Source organism: Pinus tabuliformis, chromosome 9 (genome assembly GCF_031772625.1).
Source record: "Pinus tabuliformis cultivar Carrire ecotype Pingquan chromosome 9, CPIR1, whole genome shotgun sequence".
NCBI classification, from domain to species: domain Eukaryota; kingdom Viridiplantae; phylum Streptophyta; class Pinopsida; order Pinales; family Pinaceae; genus Pinus; species Pinus tabuliformis.
Window position 1 is genome coordinate 865878914 of NC_142307.1, and position 18078 is coordinate 865896991.

Sequence of the window (18078 nt, forward strand, 5' to 3'; positions counted from 1 at the left end):
TTGGGGGCTTGCATTCTTGTATCTCCAAGTCTGTCCTAATAGATTGGGTCGGGTCCAAAATTCGAAAAAGAAAGCCTTTGAGGCTTGCAGTGTTGTACCTCTTAGTCTTTTTTAATATAATGATAGGATCTGAATTATTTTTCTTTTACTTAAAGAAACTTTAGCTAGTTGCATTTTTGTACTTTTGGAGAGCTTTGAGATGAAGAAAAAGGATCGAGACTGTGAATTTTACAAAATGAGCGTGCTACATCGGGTATTTTTATCAATGTTTTAATGTTCTGTTTTGTATAATTTGCAGCCATTCAATCTTTCAATTTGTCTGTTATATGTATATTATTAACACAATTCAGCATCATCTCATTTCTAAATATGCTAGTGCTGTAATTTTTCAATACATCTAGCAGCAAATTGTTATTTTATTTGGATGGCGATATATGCTTTAACAATTATTTTAATTAATTATTTAATTAAAAGAATTAACTTAAAAGTTTTCATTTCTTTTAGTATATGATTATTTTTTATTACCATGTACTAAAGACAACCATTTTAGATCGCATTCAAATAACAAGTAAACCCGGGAAATAAATAGTTTTTTATATGCATATACCTTAGGGATTGAATATACTTCTATCAAATACTTATGTAACTATTTACTAAGTGCTTGATTGTTAGTATTTAGATCAATAAAGAATCAAATCTCAAGAGTTATCTCCTTGATCTAATTCCTTCATTTTTACTTCAATTCCTTAATGTTTTCTTTTAGTAAATCAGCTCTTGATTGGGAGAAGGATTTTTCTTTCCTTCAATCAAGATAGGATAGATTAATTGCATACTAGTTAAATCATGCATGTGTTATCTTAGAAGTCCTCTCTTCGAGGCAAAGCTTTAGATTGGTTTGGTTGTTCCACAAAAAGCAACTTAAGGATCATTCTTCGTGCCTGATCAACTAGAAGAATTGATCTAATGTCCCTATCTATTGGTAATTGAAGATATATTTAAAACCGATAGTGATTGGGAAAAGGTAAACCTAGTTTAACCAGTCGGAGCCACTACTCCAAACGGAAAAGGAGCTGCTTTAAGGTCCAAACTGGGTGGTTTTCCCTATGTTGGTGCAACAAATTTCGAGGCATCATCAAAACCCTAAAAAACATGGTCACTTGCACTTTACATATTTAACTATTCAAATCTCTTTGCCAGAAAAATCGAACAAGTCTTTACATATTTCACAACTCAAATTTTCCATTGAAAAAACTCATCGAAAAATATGTCTCGGAAAAAATAAAAACAAAAACAAAATGTAGAACATTTAGATATAATTCTTGAGAAAAAGAAAAATGTAAAACCTTTAGATATAATTCTTGGTGATTTTTTGTTATTTTAAATACGTTTTTAAAAGCATAAACAAATTTAGAACCTGAAAAACATGAGGCACTCACTCTTTACACATATAACCTGAAATCTACCATTGAAAAACTCGTAAAAAAATGGAAAAGGCTAAAATGTAAAACATGGTTTTTACATATTTCATAACTCCAATTTGCCATTAAAACACTCATCCAATAGGAAAAAACAAAAATATAAAACTTTCAAACTATACTATACATTAAAAAACACAAATTAAAACAAAACATTATTTAAGTGTAAAAAAAAGTAGGTACAGATTCTTTTTTTAATCTTTAATTTACAAAAACTAAATATTAATAATATTGGTCAAGCTCACCTCCTTTCTCTAATTTAAAGAAAGCCATAATGTAAATAAATTTTGGACCATAAAACTTTAAGCTTTCCATAACTTTCAAAAGAGGAAAAAAAAAAAAATTTACTTATAAGTGAGTGAAAATTATCGTCTAAATCTCTAATTTACAAGAAACATAAATGAATACTAATAATATAAAGTAAACTCGCCTCGCCTCTTGGGGAAAGAAAATTCTCTTATACAAAAAGTTATAAATTAAATAAGATTACAATCATATAGATTTTGAACTTAAATTCATTTTTAACATAACTTTCAAAGTACACTCATTTTAACGTAGCTTTCAAATTAGAAAAAAAACAAAAAAACAAAAATTTAATTATGAAAAACATTGGGTATAATTTTTCTTTTAAATCTTTAATTTATTGAACCATTCCCTAAATTCACATCTAAATATTAATAATATTACAGAAATCCATCTTGTTTGAGAGAAGATCTTCTTCTAGATCTTTAATTTAGAGACCTACAAAATATTTTTAAAATTTTTAATTTACGAAAAATGAAAATTAATAAAAATATCACTTATAACATTTTACAATTTTAATTTAGATTTATTTTTAAATGATTTTTAATTTCCAAAATAAGACAAATTAAAACTAAACTTTATTATAAAAATATATGAGCAAACTTTGACATGAGTAGTCTAGTCATCTAAATTATCACTTATTACAACAATTTGTTGTAGTAATTACAATAGCCTTGAAATTCTTCAACAAGAACTAAATTTTTGGATCCCCTCATTTAAATCTTAAACATCTATATGAAGTAGCCTTGAAATTTATTCTTCATACCTTTAAGTTGTAGGGATGAAAATCCCTTAACTTATAAAATTCAAGAAATTCAATTGCACATTGCATTGCTACAAAGCACCGCGTCGCATCATTAAAATGCATCACAACCCTACAATGGTGCATCACAAACCTTCAGTACATCGCGTCGCAACTTTTCAACTCATTCTTCCATTGCAAATCCACTTGTGACAATGCCATAAATGTGCATTAAATGTGCTCACACGGGGAAAATTGTTATATAGAAGAAGAAGAAATTATTTTAACATCCACGAGGCTAAAGATAGCCTATGGGACAGATTGCGTATTCATCTGTTTGATGTATTCGGCCCTTTTTCTGTGAAGATTCAAAATAAATGCTCCAAGTTTCTCGACAAACCCCTCGCTAAATAGATTATCTCAAGAGCTAGCTGCCAGCATATCTGCATAACTTTCCTTGTTGTCTTTGAAGGCCTCACATTCTAAAATGAACTGTTTTTCTATTTCCACTTTTCCAGAAGAACAAAAAATGCATACTCTTTCCTCCGACACTTCCTTTAGCCTTTTCCAACACCCTGTTTCACAACGAAGTTGATGAGAATTAGTCCTTAACTGAGCAATAAGAATTTTGGCTAGCTAAGAGATATTGACCTCTATGTATGCTTTTGGTTGATGACTATGAGTGGGATTAAACACTTCAATATAGTAATTTTTCTTTCTTCCTAGCTCCTTATCCCAAGTACGCTTGTGGAACTTTTCCATAACAAAAGCTTTTACCTCTTTGTTGTTTATGGGACACGCGTTCAAGCAAATACCCCATTTATTAAACCATTTGTTATTTTGTTGCATCCAAGTTTTTTTGCTCTTGCACAATCTATCATTAAAGACAACCTTAGGTCATCTACCCTCTTCCATTTGCTCAAATTTTTTAAATACCTTATGACTCGCACCATAGCAATTGCTTCAATAGGAGCAGTCCCGATTTCACTAAACAAGATATCATAAGGAACAGCGCTTTTAATCTTAAATTTGTTTGTAATCAAACGCTTCTGAATTTTCTCAATTTGTCTCCACTGCATATCGGATGTACTGCTGGCCCATAGTTCACAACCATAGAGAATCATCAGAATCACTAGAAGCCCAAAAAGAGTTTGAGTGGTTTTCCAGTCCCATAACTTTGCTTCTCTATACCTATTTTGAAAAGTATAAAATGCTTTCCAACCCCCCAAAGTTCTTTTCTTTCTACAACCATTCCAACTTAGATTTTTGTTGAAGTCAATTCCAAGGTATTTGTAATCCGCAACTTCTTCCATAATGTTGCCTTGAAAGTAGAACTTATGTTGGTTATCTTTTCTTTTCTTAGAGAAGACCACTACTTTCATTTTGCTGATATTGACTTGCATCCTCACACTTCTACAAAAATTCTCAAGGGATAGTAAGTGCTCTTGCAAATCAAGAGTCGATTTAGCAATCAGAATAAGGTCATCTACATACAAAAGAAGCCTTATAACAAACTTGCCCAAATAGATACCATCACCCCCTTGCGAATTTAACCACTCCTCAAGCTTGTCGATATATAAACCAAAAAGGCTAGGAGACATTGGGCAACCTTGCTTGACCCCAATATCGCTTCTAAAACTTTCAGAAATGCCTGCTAAAGTTCTAATTTTGACTTTCACCTCTAAATACGGCCTATGCACAGCTACTCTCAAATGTTTAGGAACCCCAAGTTCCTCCATTCTGTGCCAAATCTTATCCCTAGGAACCGAGTCAAACACTTTTCTGAAATCAACAAAGCAACAAAAGACTTCTTCCTTTTTCTCCCAAATTTTTTCAATGATGTGCCTTAAAGTTATACAATGATCAACTGCGGAATGTTTAGGTCTAAAACCTGCTTGCCCTTTAGCACACTTATCTCTTTCTTCTGCCCACTTGCTAATTTTGTTTTCTAGCATGCTTCCAAATAGCATTGCAAACAAAGGGTTTATCATGATGGTCCTATAATTGGAGCGATTATTGACGTCACCGCTCTTGAAAAGAGGTATTTCCAGACTAGTTATCCAATCTGTGGGGAGCCCTTGTTGTATGATGTTGTTGAAGATTTTTGTAATGTGGGGTGCAAGAATATTTGAGCCCCACTTTAGATATTCTTCTTGGAGTTCAACTAAGTCTTTTGCTTTTCCAACACCCAACTACTTGATACCTATCTCTACCTATTGTACCGTGAAGAGTTCAGTATCAGTGTTGACCAAGGGGGGAGGGTCAACCTTGGGAACCTACTCATAGAGTTGTCTTGCATAGTCAAACCATTTAGAAGTTGTAATATTATTTCGAATTTGTATCTTTTTCGGTTGGAGCTCCTTCCAAAATAATTTGGGATTACTTTTCCCAACGAAGATTAGTTCTTCCCTCCTTGAAACCATGAAATCGGCCTTTTTCTTTCTTAATAACTGCTTGTAAGCTTTCAGCTTTATATTATCCTTGTTTGACTCTTTCCACATTCTCCTTGCCTTTTTGCATTCCTCATCAATCCAAGCATTAACCAAAAAGCAATTTGTTTCAGACTTCTTAATTTTTGCTCTTTTGCACTTTGCAAGTGTGCATTGAATTAAATGTGTTAATTCATGACTATGAAGGCTGTGAATTGTAATTTTCTCCTTCTCGAAGAGCCTCTCTAGCGTCATTTTGAAGGTATTACAATTTTATGGGGTCAAAAGAATTCTGCCCTGTGGGAGATTTTGTTGGACATGCTGAATTTTTTACTCTAATTGTTTCTTTCCAATCCAAGAGAAAAATAAATAAATTGGCTTGTGTTCTGATTTCAAGTCCCCCATCTAATCTCCAATCAAAAATTCCTCCATTTTCTCACACAAACCATGCGAGAAAATTACATAATCTACCACACTTGCTCCATTGTAATTATTACAAGTGAAATTACTGCACTTTGCCCATCTAATCAAGCCATTACAAATGACTAAATCAAAGGCCCCACATAGAGTAAGCAATTGTTCAACAAAGAGATTGCAGCCCTTGTCCTCTGAAATTCTTTCCCATTGATGATTACTTTCTTCTATTAGCCAAATAGGGTCGCAATCATCTTTACAACAAAGAATTCTAGCTTGCCCACTTGCAGTCCTAGCATTGAAATCACCCACTATAAGGACTTCACCTAGCTGCGAATAAGTTGCAATATCCGCTTTTAAGGTTGCAAATGGATCTTTGTGGTCAAGCCCTCTACCTTTGTAGATTTTTGAAACCTGCGGCATAAAATAGCATGCTGCAATTCTGATGTGGTTTCCGTTTTCTGATATTTTAAACCAAATGAATTACTTATTTGAGTCTTCTTTTTCTAACTGAATGAGATGACCATATTTCTCCCTTACTAAAACAATGATACCCCCAAGCCCTTTTCCATTCCCTGCTACCCTGTTCCACACTGCCATCTTCTAGTATCCTTCAAACAGAGGTGTCTTGCACCCTTCATGTTCATGTGTTTCTATGAGGCAAATGATGTCTCTATCTTCTGCAATAGGCCCTAACCCAAGTCCTCATCTCCATGGGTAACCTCTAAAGTTCCAACAAACTAATCTTAAGGAAACTTGGGTATGACTTGATTGCTATTTATTTTGACATGCAAGACTTACATTTGAGTCTTTGTCCCTGCTTTCCCATACTGACCTTGCTTTCTGATTCCCTGTTGAAGAGTTTGTTGCCTCCTCTTTATTACCATCTTGCTGCTCTGTTTTGGAAGGAGGTCCAAATCGTGCTATCACAGCTTTTCCTTTATAAATCCATGCTCTCTTGCCTTCATCTCTTGCTGCCCTAACCTTTAAAATTTCCTCCCTTCTTTCCTCCTAATGTTTTATAATTAAATCTTCTTCTAGGAAAAAACGAGAACCCCTTAAGAGATGTTTCTTGCTTAGAATGATATTTTTATCACGCAAGCTAGGCATAATGACTTTTATGGGTATGGCTTTCTCCCCATTAAACTTACCCACCCTCCATGCTTGGCATATTTGTCCTTGCCATAGTAACTTGTCTTTCAAGAAGTCTCTTGCAAGGTCAAGAGTACATTCATTTTTCCCATAGTCTTTCACCCCTTTAATAATTATATTTGCTGCCCTATTTTGTCTTTCCTTTCCTTCACTATCTTACATGTTTTCAACCTTTCTGCTTCCTTATTAGCAAAATTACTAACAAATTGAGCCCAAGTTTTGGAAACTTTGGTGGAATCTCCTTTCGTTTCTTCTCTTGTGTTCTCTTCATGGTTGTTTATTTGGGCAATAATTTTCCCTTTATCCTGGGATGATTTCACATTCACCACCTCTATACTTTCCACTACACATTTCTTTATGTTTTTCACATCCGCCTTAATGCATTGCCATTCTGTCTTCCCTATCAGGAGAGCTTCTTGTAGCAATGCCACTTGTTCTTTTAAAACTTTATTGCTTTCTGCTAAAGCCTTGTCCTCAGTTGTTATTATATGAATTTTATGATCTCTTTCCTGCCCTTTAGCTTCTAAAACCTCCAACCTTTGTATTGAATTTAACAATTCTTTCACATAAAGATCAGATGACCAGGTGAGAGGTGTCGATGTGGAACTATATAAGGCAAAATCATCAATGACTCTTCCTCTGGATTTCTTGTTGCCACGTGCTTGTAGAGGAGACTTGTTTGAGTGATTTTTGCAAAGGGCTCGAGTACTTTTCTTTTTAGACTGTTTCTTCCTTGTTTTCTCCCATTTTAGACGGGTTATTCTTCATTTTAAAATGCCCTGATATTGTTTGGCATTGAACCAAACCCACTTCCCAGCTTTGGCAGATGAGGCAATTTTCACCTGTCCTAAATCATTTGTCTCCACATGTTCTAAAATTTCTTGTTCCTTTGTCATGTTTAAATGCATTTGTCATCCAGCCTGTTTCAAGAAATATGTAGGTCTATAAAATTCCAAGACTACTTCGCACTACTCTCTAATGTTCAGGTTATTGCTGCTCCTTGCTCGCTGCTCAATACTTCTGCTGCATAAAAGCTTTTTGCTGAGATATATATTTCAGAAATCACATGTGGTTGATATATTAGTGATTTTGGAATTCTCAAAACCTGGGCCAGTAGGTATTGTTTCCTTGAAATACATTATTACATTTTTCCCATTCAGGAAATAACAAAAATTTTGATGCTATCCCCCGCCCTTCATGGAATGCCAGACATTATCATGACATTGACTGTATCATTATTCAATAGCCATATGATAAGTTTGGCTATATAATGTCCCACAGACAAATTAGAGGTGTACTTCTAATTGTTGCTTTACCAATGAAAATGTATACCTCCCTCCCCCAATATTCTTATTTTTTGTTATTTCCCAATTGCCCACGTTCAAAGCCGTGTGCCACTACGCAATACCTAAGTAGATTTATAGTTAAACTTACAAGGAATCGTTCAATACAAGTGGGTTATCCTCTCCATTTTATTTTCACCATTGTTTGTTATCGCATCCTTCTTCGCTTCCTTGTGTTGCACACCTTACTATCACTTCCATGTCATATGAAGTTGCACTGCGCCACCAGGATTTGTAACGTCCACGCCACCTGCAAGGTATGTATTGTGCACATGACTCTTGCAATCATTGTTTTTTCAGTAAGCTTAGTGTTACTTATTGTTGTGCAATCATCCACCTACCTCACCCTTTCCTCTTCCGCATATGTATATATATAAACATGATCATCACCAGTCCATTCCAACACTTAACCATTTTCTTTTTATATCCCCCTTACTAGTATGTCGCAATTTCATAGCACATCGTGCTTTCCCCTCGCATTGTTGCATTACCCTTTTTCACCGCTTAACCACATTTCCATGTCATAATCGCCTATGTCACATCGCAATCATGTTTCATAATCAAACTTTGAAAATTGCACGACAATCCATTCCCCCTGCCTAGTCTATGATAAGAGTTTGTAATGCACATATAATATGTTATTGTTGATTCCCACATCACATCGCACTTTTGTTTTATACCCTAACTCTTAGCCTTGCGTTATGGCACATTTCTCCTTTGTAGCCTAAAGTGAGATGACATGATGTGCCACATAATCACGTCGCAATTCATTTCAATATCGCATTGGAATCCCTCTTCCTAACCTAATTGCTTTCCTTGCGCCATAACACAGTCCACACCCTCAAACTGTATTGTCATCTTCCACATTGCACTGAGCCTTTTTTATTGGTTTAGCCCATCGTACTCAACATACATCGTAGTTTTTGGGTCTTTGAAGCTACCGCACCAACTCCCATTATTCATGATAGGTAAAATGATTATGCAAGAGCTTGCTTATCAGGTAACCACAAGAGTTGGTGGGTTGCTAGCATAGTTAAAGAAGGCACCATTACCTACATACCCATTTTATGTAGGCATGTATTGTATAAAGAATTACAAATGTGCATAGGCATAAATTGTAGATCTAGAGCGTTTCAAATTCGAAGAGCTTCAATTTCATAGATATGATCTCAGGGGTGCGGTTACAGCACATTTCTCCCAACGCAAGTTCAGCTAGACCTATTTGTCAACAATCAAAGAAGATGAGGAAAAAATAAAGAATTGATATAAAGTTGTAGAAACCTTGATGAACACAAATGGATTTGAACCCGCAATAGGAGAAAATTCCAAGGGAAAGGAGGAAAAAGAGAAGAAGGTTGCTCATAAAAGAGAAATAGCAAAGGAAGCAGCTCAAAACGAAAAGGAAAAGAAACTAAAAAAAGACACGGTTAAAACGAAGATAGGAAAAAGAAAGAGAAGGCAGAAGCAGAACATAAAGCAAGAGAAGAGAGAGAATGTTCACAAAAAGAAGAAGAAGAAAACAAGAAACAAGACGAAGAAAGGCTTGAAAGGGAGAAATTAGAAAAGCAAGCCTAGGATGAGGCTAGGCTAAAAGAAGAACAAGCAAAGGGGAGCTTAGGATACATGCAATGACGATATACTTGGCATGGACATTGATCCATTAGCCTAGGATTCAATGCCATTAACAGGAGTTCATATGTCAATTGGAGAAATGAGCATCATTATATGTGGTGAAAATAATGAGATGAAATTATCAAGCTTCTAATTTGATAGAAATACCAATCGGATTTTTCAAGAGAGAGGAGATATCTGACCTAAAAACTAGTTTAGCCTATCTTGGTGATGACAAGAAGGAACATAGTGTCCAACACACTAGACAATTCATTGGCCATAGCCTCAGTAAGAACAACCTTTTCCTCAACAACAAAAAAGAACATCAAACATTTAATGGAGAAGTTAAAGAACAAGACAAGAGCTTGAAAAAGGCACATCGGGAGATTGAAAGGATGCACGAAGAGAATCAAGCTCTATTGGCCTCGAGAGTCTTGTGACAGATATTATCGTACGGCATCATTTGAAGCGAATAAATCATTATAAGACATTATGAATCAGTTGTATCGTGGCCTTGAAACACTCTAGAAGATGGATTCCATGCTTATATATGTTCAAAATGTAGATAAAACAAAAGGTGTGCAACTAAATAAAGGAAGCCTTAGAAACCATTGATATAATGCAGGAGCGGAGTATAGAACAATTGGCTTCATTAGAGACTTTGCTGAGGAAAGATGAGTTGTGTAGGGAAAGAGATAAACCAGAGATTAGGCTTGCAATTCAAGCCAAAGAAAAGATCAAAAAAGATGTGAACATAACTTTGCACACTTATTAGCAACACCACGTCATGATGGAGAGGCCAATCAAATCTCACAAATTATTCTCTATCGAAGCAATAGGAGAGATGAGGCCTGAACAAGAAATTAAACATGAAATACAAGAGATTATGCATTCATGTCAACTAGTTGTCACAAAGAAAGAAAGAAAGAAAGCCCACCAAAGAAGCGCTAGAATAACACCAAGTGGAACCCATAAGGCTACACATAATGTTGACTTCATTATTCCACAAAATCCATGTTGATCTAAATACAATAGTGCCCAATACATGCGAATATGAATTCATCAATGAGGGGCTAATTTCAAGAAAGGTTTTGTCCATTGCAACTAAATACAAAGCTTGGCACATCCATATGACCCAAGGGTTACAAATTCAAGTGGAAGCCTTGTCAAATTTAGACTTAAACTCATGATAGATGTTATTTTATTTATTTTTAATTTTAATGTAATTATGTAAAAGAAAACAAAATTAGAAAGCAAACTAAATTAGGAGTTAGACATGAGGGTAAGTGAAGAGTCATGGAAGGTGAAAAGTCACCTCATTCTGTATAAATATAATTCTCATGTAAAGAGAAGGACCTTTTATCTTTTGGATTCTTGGAGCATTCTTGATGGGGAGAAGCATGTAACTACCTTGAGGATTAATTTCTAGCTTTGTGCACTCCCACTATTAGGTTTCTGATGAGCCCCAAAAATGGACAATTATTTGGGCTCATTCAACCTCCTAAGTTGACTTAATCCACCATTCTCATTGGTTTATTGCATGTTTTTGATTATTTTTATGTTAATAGAGTGAATTTGGTTAGTCATTATGCCAACAAGTCTAATGGGTGCTTTGTGTAGCCTTTTTGGTCCACTTGGAGACAAAATTGAAGGTCTTAATGAGCACTTGGCAGCCAAATTCGTGGGAGAACAAGCTAGAGGATTTGTAGGAAGGTGTCCCCCTCATTTATGGGCCCTTACCTCGAATTCTCCACCATCAACTCGGAGTTCAAAGGCCACCAAATCAATGAGCACAAGGGCAGCCAAGTCCCTGAATTTTAGGAGGACTGTTGGGTCCTCAAATTGTATAAATAAGAAGGCTTAGGGCCTCATTTTGGTTAGCCAGTTAGTCATTTTGTTAGCCAGTGGATGTTAGCTAGTTAGCCAGTAGATAGTAGCTAGTAGTTAGTCATTTCATAGCCTTGTTGTAGTCATTTTGTAATTCAATTTGTAGGCAATAGATTAGCTTTGCTTTCAGCTCATTCTCAACCTTTCCTTGTGGAGAGTTTTGATGTAACTCTTCATTCTTGATTAATAAAGATGAATCCAGCTTTGCACCAGCTCTAAATCTCTCTTGGGAGGCTGTAGCTCTTGGGTTTGGGCCCATCTCAAGCGCCCAGTACCTCCCCTGTTTATCTTTATGTGTGTTTGTAGCGTTCTTAAAATAAAATCTGCTCCTTAGATCTTGCTTTGTTATTTTGGTTGTTTTTGTTGGTTAAAGTAGCTTTTTATGTTTGGGAATCGATTGGTAGGAGTTTGTCATGCATTTAGATCTTTTGGAATGTTCTTGCTCACGTGATGTACATGGTTCTCTTTCCAAACGAGGCTGTTGTTTATTCATTTCATTGACAGTTAGATTAAGTTAGCTAGGACTTAGTTTGTTTGCAAGAATTCATTGATTCGGTTGAATGTGCATTGTGCAGGGCATCTCTATCACTCACTCACATGGTCAAGCTTCATCAGAGCCATCTGATTCATCCCATATCTAGGCTTCTCACTTCACACCCATCCTCTTGCCCACGTAACCCTACCTTCTTCTCCATTGTTGTCTCAACTACCCTAAAGCCAAATCAGCCTTCCACATATCATCTCACCACTCCATCCATCAGTTCCTGGGTCACTTCAGACCCCCATCCTACCTCCATAACCATCCATGCATCTTCCATCAATCACCCATCCTCAAAAATTCCATCTCGAAACATCCTGTAGAAGAATTACAGAACTTCCTGTAAAAACCCCTGCAGACTTCCTGTAGAAGTTCATAAACACGGTTGCATGGCATCCAGACTTTGTGAAACTCTCAGAAAGAATGTTAGGGATCCCTTAGACCCTCTCTGTACCATCCCAACCTTTACCAAAGCATTTCATCCCTTGATCCATCCCTGCACAGTGGAAAACTAGTTAGAAGCACATGCATGATAATTTCAACAACTTAAGCAAAAATACAAAAAGATGTTTTCTTCAGATAGTGATAACTTAGACACATGCATTTTACCTTCCTAGAAGTAATGGCGTCTCTTTCAGTAGTTTGCATGCTCTCTTTTGCGTCAGTAGGACTAGCTGGTAGAATTAGGGTTTGCTAGGGTTTGCGTTCCTTTTTGGCCTTCATTTTCTTTTTGCAATTAGATTAACTTCCTTCGAGTTAGCTTTCATCCATCAATTAAAAAGCTTCTTCTAAGAGCTCATAGAAGTTGGCTTAAGCTCCTAGCGGACTTGTGCCAACTGACCAAGTGACAGTTGCGGCAAGAGCTAGTACTCGTGCATACATCACCGTCGCTTCCAAGTTTGTTACGAACTACCGGGTTGATAAAATTAAAGAAGGGAGTTCCAGGAGTTGCAGCATTATTGCTGCAATACTGGGGCCCACCATCTTTTTGGCGCCGTTGCTACAAAACAAAAATGGACAACACAACCTGCTTCACCCTTCACTTATAACCCTTACCTTACATTTGCCTCATCCGCTTACTTTGCCATGATTCTCATCTTCTTGTGCAACATCGTTCCATCCATCCTTGAACAAATCCAATCGCTCCTTAGCCTCATCCACCAAGTCCTAGACCTCTTCACACCCCTATTTCACCTTCATACTCATTCCTCCATCTTTTTCCCTCCATCCATGCTCCAAAATCCCATTTCGAAACATCCTGTAGAAGAATTACAGAACATCTTGTAGAAGCCCCTGCAGACTTCCTGTAGCAGTCCATAACCTCGGTTACATAGCATCCAGACTTTGTGAAACTCTTGGAAAGAATGTTAGGGATCCCTTAGACCCTCTCTGCACCATCCCAACCTTTTCCAAGCATTTCGCCTCCTTGATCCACCCCTACACAGTGAAAAGCAAGTTAAAAGCACATGGATGATAATTCTAATAACTTAGTCAAAAATACAAAAAAATGTTTTCTTCAAATAGAGGTAGTCTAGACACATGTATTTTACCTTCATAAAAGTAATGGCATCTCTTTCAGTAGTTTTCATGCTCTCCTTTGCGTCAGTAAGACTAGCTGGTAGAATTAGGGTTTGCTAGGGTTTGCGTTTCTTTTTGGCTCTCAGTTTCTTTTTGCAATTAGATTAGCTTCCTTCGAGTTAGCTTTCATCCATCAATTAAAAAGCTTCTTCTAAGAGCTCATAGAAGTTGGCTTAAGCTCCTAGTGGACTTGTGCCAGCTGACCAAGTGACAGCTGCGGCAAGAGCTAGTACTTGTGCATACAGCACCGTCGCTTCCAAGTTTGTTACGAACTACCGGGTTGATAAAATTAAAGAAGGGAGTTCCAGGAGTTGTAGCATTATTGCTACAAACCAAGAATTCATCAACCTATCCTAACTGTGTTGTTAAATCAATGAACAGCAAGGTAAATTTCAGAGAAAAATCGTGCATGGATTTGGAATGAAGAAATACTGCTCATCACAGCACCAAATACAGCCCTCCAACTGAATGCGTGCTCCAACTCCTGGATCACTAACCAAATTAACTGCTACCAACTAACAGTTAATATTAGCCGTTGATTTGGTTAGCCGTTGCTGGTACCCTTGATGAGTTACCTTGCTCAACCCTTCATCTTTTATCACTTATGCATTCATTTCTTGGTATATTCGTGTTATTTGTAGGAAGAAGGGCAGGCATTATATCTATGTGGCTAATACATGATGATTTCAGGTTTTTTGGCATTAAAGGGAGCAAAGACCACGCAGAAGGAGACAAGGAGACAGCAAAGGTGGCATTGCAGGTTTATAGGGAGGTTGTCTACAGCCTTAAATAACCTCCCTCGTGATCTCCACCCTAACTCCGAGCTCCAACAGCTCTCCCCACCGAGCTTAAAGGCAGCCAACGGGTTGTACAGGAACAGCACTTTACAGCAGTTTAACTTTTAGTTGGACAGCCGAGCTCCATTAATTGAGGAAGCCAGCTTGATCCTCATCATGTATAAATATTAAGGTTGTGGCCTTTGATAGGAGCTTTTTGAACTTTTGAACTACTATTGCAATTTCTAAGCACGAGCTACAACTCGGTTTTTGCTCTTTGTAAGCCAGTTTTGGCATGTTATTAGACTCATGATTATTCAATAAAGACAGGCAGCTTTGGATTCGATTCTGAGTTTTTAAGGGAGCTATAGCTCTCAGGTTAGGGCCCAACCTGAGAGCAATAGACCTCCTCTTCCTTGTATTGTTACTTGTCTTTCTTTTCAGCACTTTATTCCTCTATTTTGACATGCATTTAGAAATTACAGTCTGCTGATTTGATTTCTTTTATGTGATTGAATAGGATTAGTTTACAGTTCAAGTGCTTTTAGTTGCTTAGATTAGAGTAGGAGGATCAGCATTCATTAGAGCTCCAAGAAAAGGTTGACAGTGCACTCACTACCATCTCTGTTTAGAGATTGGGGGTGTAGACCGTACCGACCACAAAAAAAAAACGCAGTCTTACACTTTCATTCAAGCTGCAACACAGTCATTTCAATTGTAGATCCATCCATGCATTCTGATCTTGAGCAGTACTTCTTCATTCCAATTCCATGCACGATTTTTCTCTGAAGTTTACATTGTTGTTCGTTGATTTAATGACACAATTAGGATAGGTTGATGAATTCTCGGTTTTGTGCAGATTTGTTTCCTTTACACTGCGTTGCATCACTCTTTTATCTTCTTCTTCTTCTCAACCGTGCCTAAAGTCACCTACCCAACCTCTGTTCAGATCGTTTTCCTTCCAACACTTCTACTGTTCACGTAGCTCCATCTCTTTGACCTTTCATTGCTTCCACCCTCCTATCCACCAACCAACTTTACCCATTCTTTCCTCATCTCATATCTCTGTCCCTGAGCCATCATAAGCCCCCTTTCCATCCTACCTATCCACCCATACAACTCCTCCACTCCTCCATCACCCAAAACTCCAACCACAGAACATCCTGTAGAAGTTAGCAGACTTCCTGTAGAAATCCCGAGCTTCCTGTAGGATCCCCTGCAGACATCCTGTAGAAACCTGTAACCTCGGTTGCCAAGCATCTGAACGTTGTGGACTTCTGTGGAATGATGTTTTGGGTCCTCTGGAACCTCTCCTAGCCCTCCTGACCTTTCCCAAGCTTTCTTTCCCTTCGAACTACCCCTGCACAGTCAAACCCTAATAAGAAACAAAATCATAATAACTCCAACCACTTAAGCAAAAATACAAAAACAATGTTCTTTTCAGTAGAAGTAGCTTAAATCCATGCATCTCATATCACTAGAAGTAATGGCATCATTTCTAGAAGTTTGCACTCCCACCATTGCATCATAGAGATTAGACTAGTCAGATTAGGGTTTACTAGGGTTTCCCTGTTTTGTTGGCTTTCAGTTCATTATTGCAAAGTAGGTCAATTTCCTTTGAGATAGCCTTCGTCCATCATTTAGAAAGCTTCTTCTGAGAACATATAGAAGTTGGCTTGAGCCCTAGCGGACTTGTGCCAGCTGACCAAGTGACAGCTGCGACAAGAGCTAGTACTTGTGCATACAGCACCGTCGCTTCCAAGTTTGTTACGAACTACCGGGTTGATAAAATTAGAGATAGGAAGCTCCAGGAGTTGTAGCATTATTGCTACAATACTGGAGCCCACCATATTTTTAGCGCCGTTGCCGGGGAAGCGTCAGAGTATTAGTAATTGTTGCTTTTCTTCTATTTCCTTACTCTTGCCTTCTGCTCAGTAGTTTATTTCATTTCCATTCTGCAAAAGTAGCATAGACATTTCCTGTTTTCATAGATTAGCATTTCCTGCTTTCATAGATTAACATTTCCTGCTTTCATAGATTAGCATTTCCTGCTTTCATAGATTAGCATTTCAATTCTGCAAGCGTAGACTAGCATTTCCATTCCTGCAATTTCATTTGAGCAAAGTAGATTAGTTCTTTCCTGCTTTCAATTTAATTCTGCATCTTTATTTCAGTACGATAGTTAGTTGTAGATCAATCTATTTCAGTTTTGCAGGTACCAAAGAAAAAAACAAAAGCAATCAAAAAAAGTCTTTCCATTTCATGCCTCGTAGGAATCGAGATAAAACAGGCAAATTCTTACCCAACACCCCCACCACATCACTGAGTCACCCTTCTCTCTTCTTCGGTGACAGTGATCCAGAAGAACCTATAGGTGAACCTCCTGAGATATACGAAGATCCTATAACAGAAGAAGAATTAGAGACCATCCCATCTGAAGCTATGGCTGACAATAGAAGAGAAGATGAGAGAATAGAAGGTGCCTTCCCCATCCGAGAGACCAATGGAGAGATGAAAATGAAGAACATTAGCCCCTCCGCCTTACCTCACTTAAATGGACTGACTACTGAAGATCCTGATACCTTCCTGTTTGAGTTTGCTGTCCTTTGTAGAACCTATGACTATACTGAAGATGAGCAGAAGCTGAAACTCTTCCCTTCCACTCTTAAGGATGCAGCATTACGCTGGTTCATGGGCTTACCTGGGAATAGTATCACTACTTGGGCTCAGATGCAGCAAGCTTTCAATACCAAGTACCGGGACTACTGTAGGTCCAAGGAAACCAAGGGAGAAATCTTTCGGATGACCATGGGAAATGATGAGTCCTTAGAGGATTATGAGGAGAGGTTCCAACTTAGCTATAAGCGGGCCAGGTGCACACTTGACCCTGAATCCCTCAAGTTGGTCCTGCTCCGAGGAGTCCCTGAAGACCTCTTAGACACCCTTCACATGTTAGCTGGGGGGGACATTTACCAACTGCCTTATGAGGACATCAAGACTGTGTTTAGAAACCACTCCAGGGCAGCTCGGAAACGAGGTAGAGGAAACCTCCTCTCAGCTGGTGTCCCTTTCTCCAAACATGAGTTTGCAAATCAATTAGAAGATCTTAAGAGTGAGGTGAGACAGACCATTTCCATGCAGCTGGACACATTCAGGATCCAGCAGAAGAAGGAAGAAGCTGAGAGAGCCTTGGCTATCTTCTGCCCTAGATGTACCAGGAGACACCCTAAGAACGAATGTCCATTGCATTCGGTTGAAGTGTGTTTCGTTTGTGAGGAGGACCATCCCACAAACCAATGTCCAACCTTACCTGGATTTAAAGCCATGTACCAAGGGACAGAAGCTCCCACTGAACCTCTCTATTACCTCAACCAAAGGAGGCCACAAGGACCTAGACCTTACCAGCAGGGGATGCAAGGGGCACCTCAAGCTTATTACAGCCCCAACCAATCGACTCTTATGCCTTCCTGGGGTCCCCCTGCTCATCCTTCTTGGTCCATGCCTCCTCCATGGTCTTACCCACCTCAGTACCCTACTCAAACCACTACTCATTCCTATCATTCACATGCCCAGCCACAGCCTCAGTGGAATGCACCTCAGTCGGGGTGGAGGCCCCAATACAACACTCCTCCTGCCATTTTGCCTCCACCAGCAGTTCAACCTCAACCATTACCTCCTGCTCCTCCAAGGCAACCTCAAATACCTGCTCAACCGAACCCGAACCCCAACAATAGACAGGCCCAGCAGGTATACACTGGGGAAACATCATGCCCTACTTATGCTGTGGAGATCCAGGAGATCAATCTTCGATCTGGCAAGACTCTTCCAGA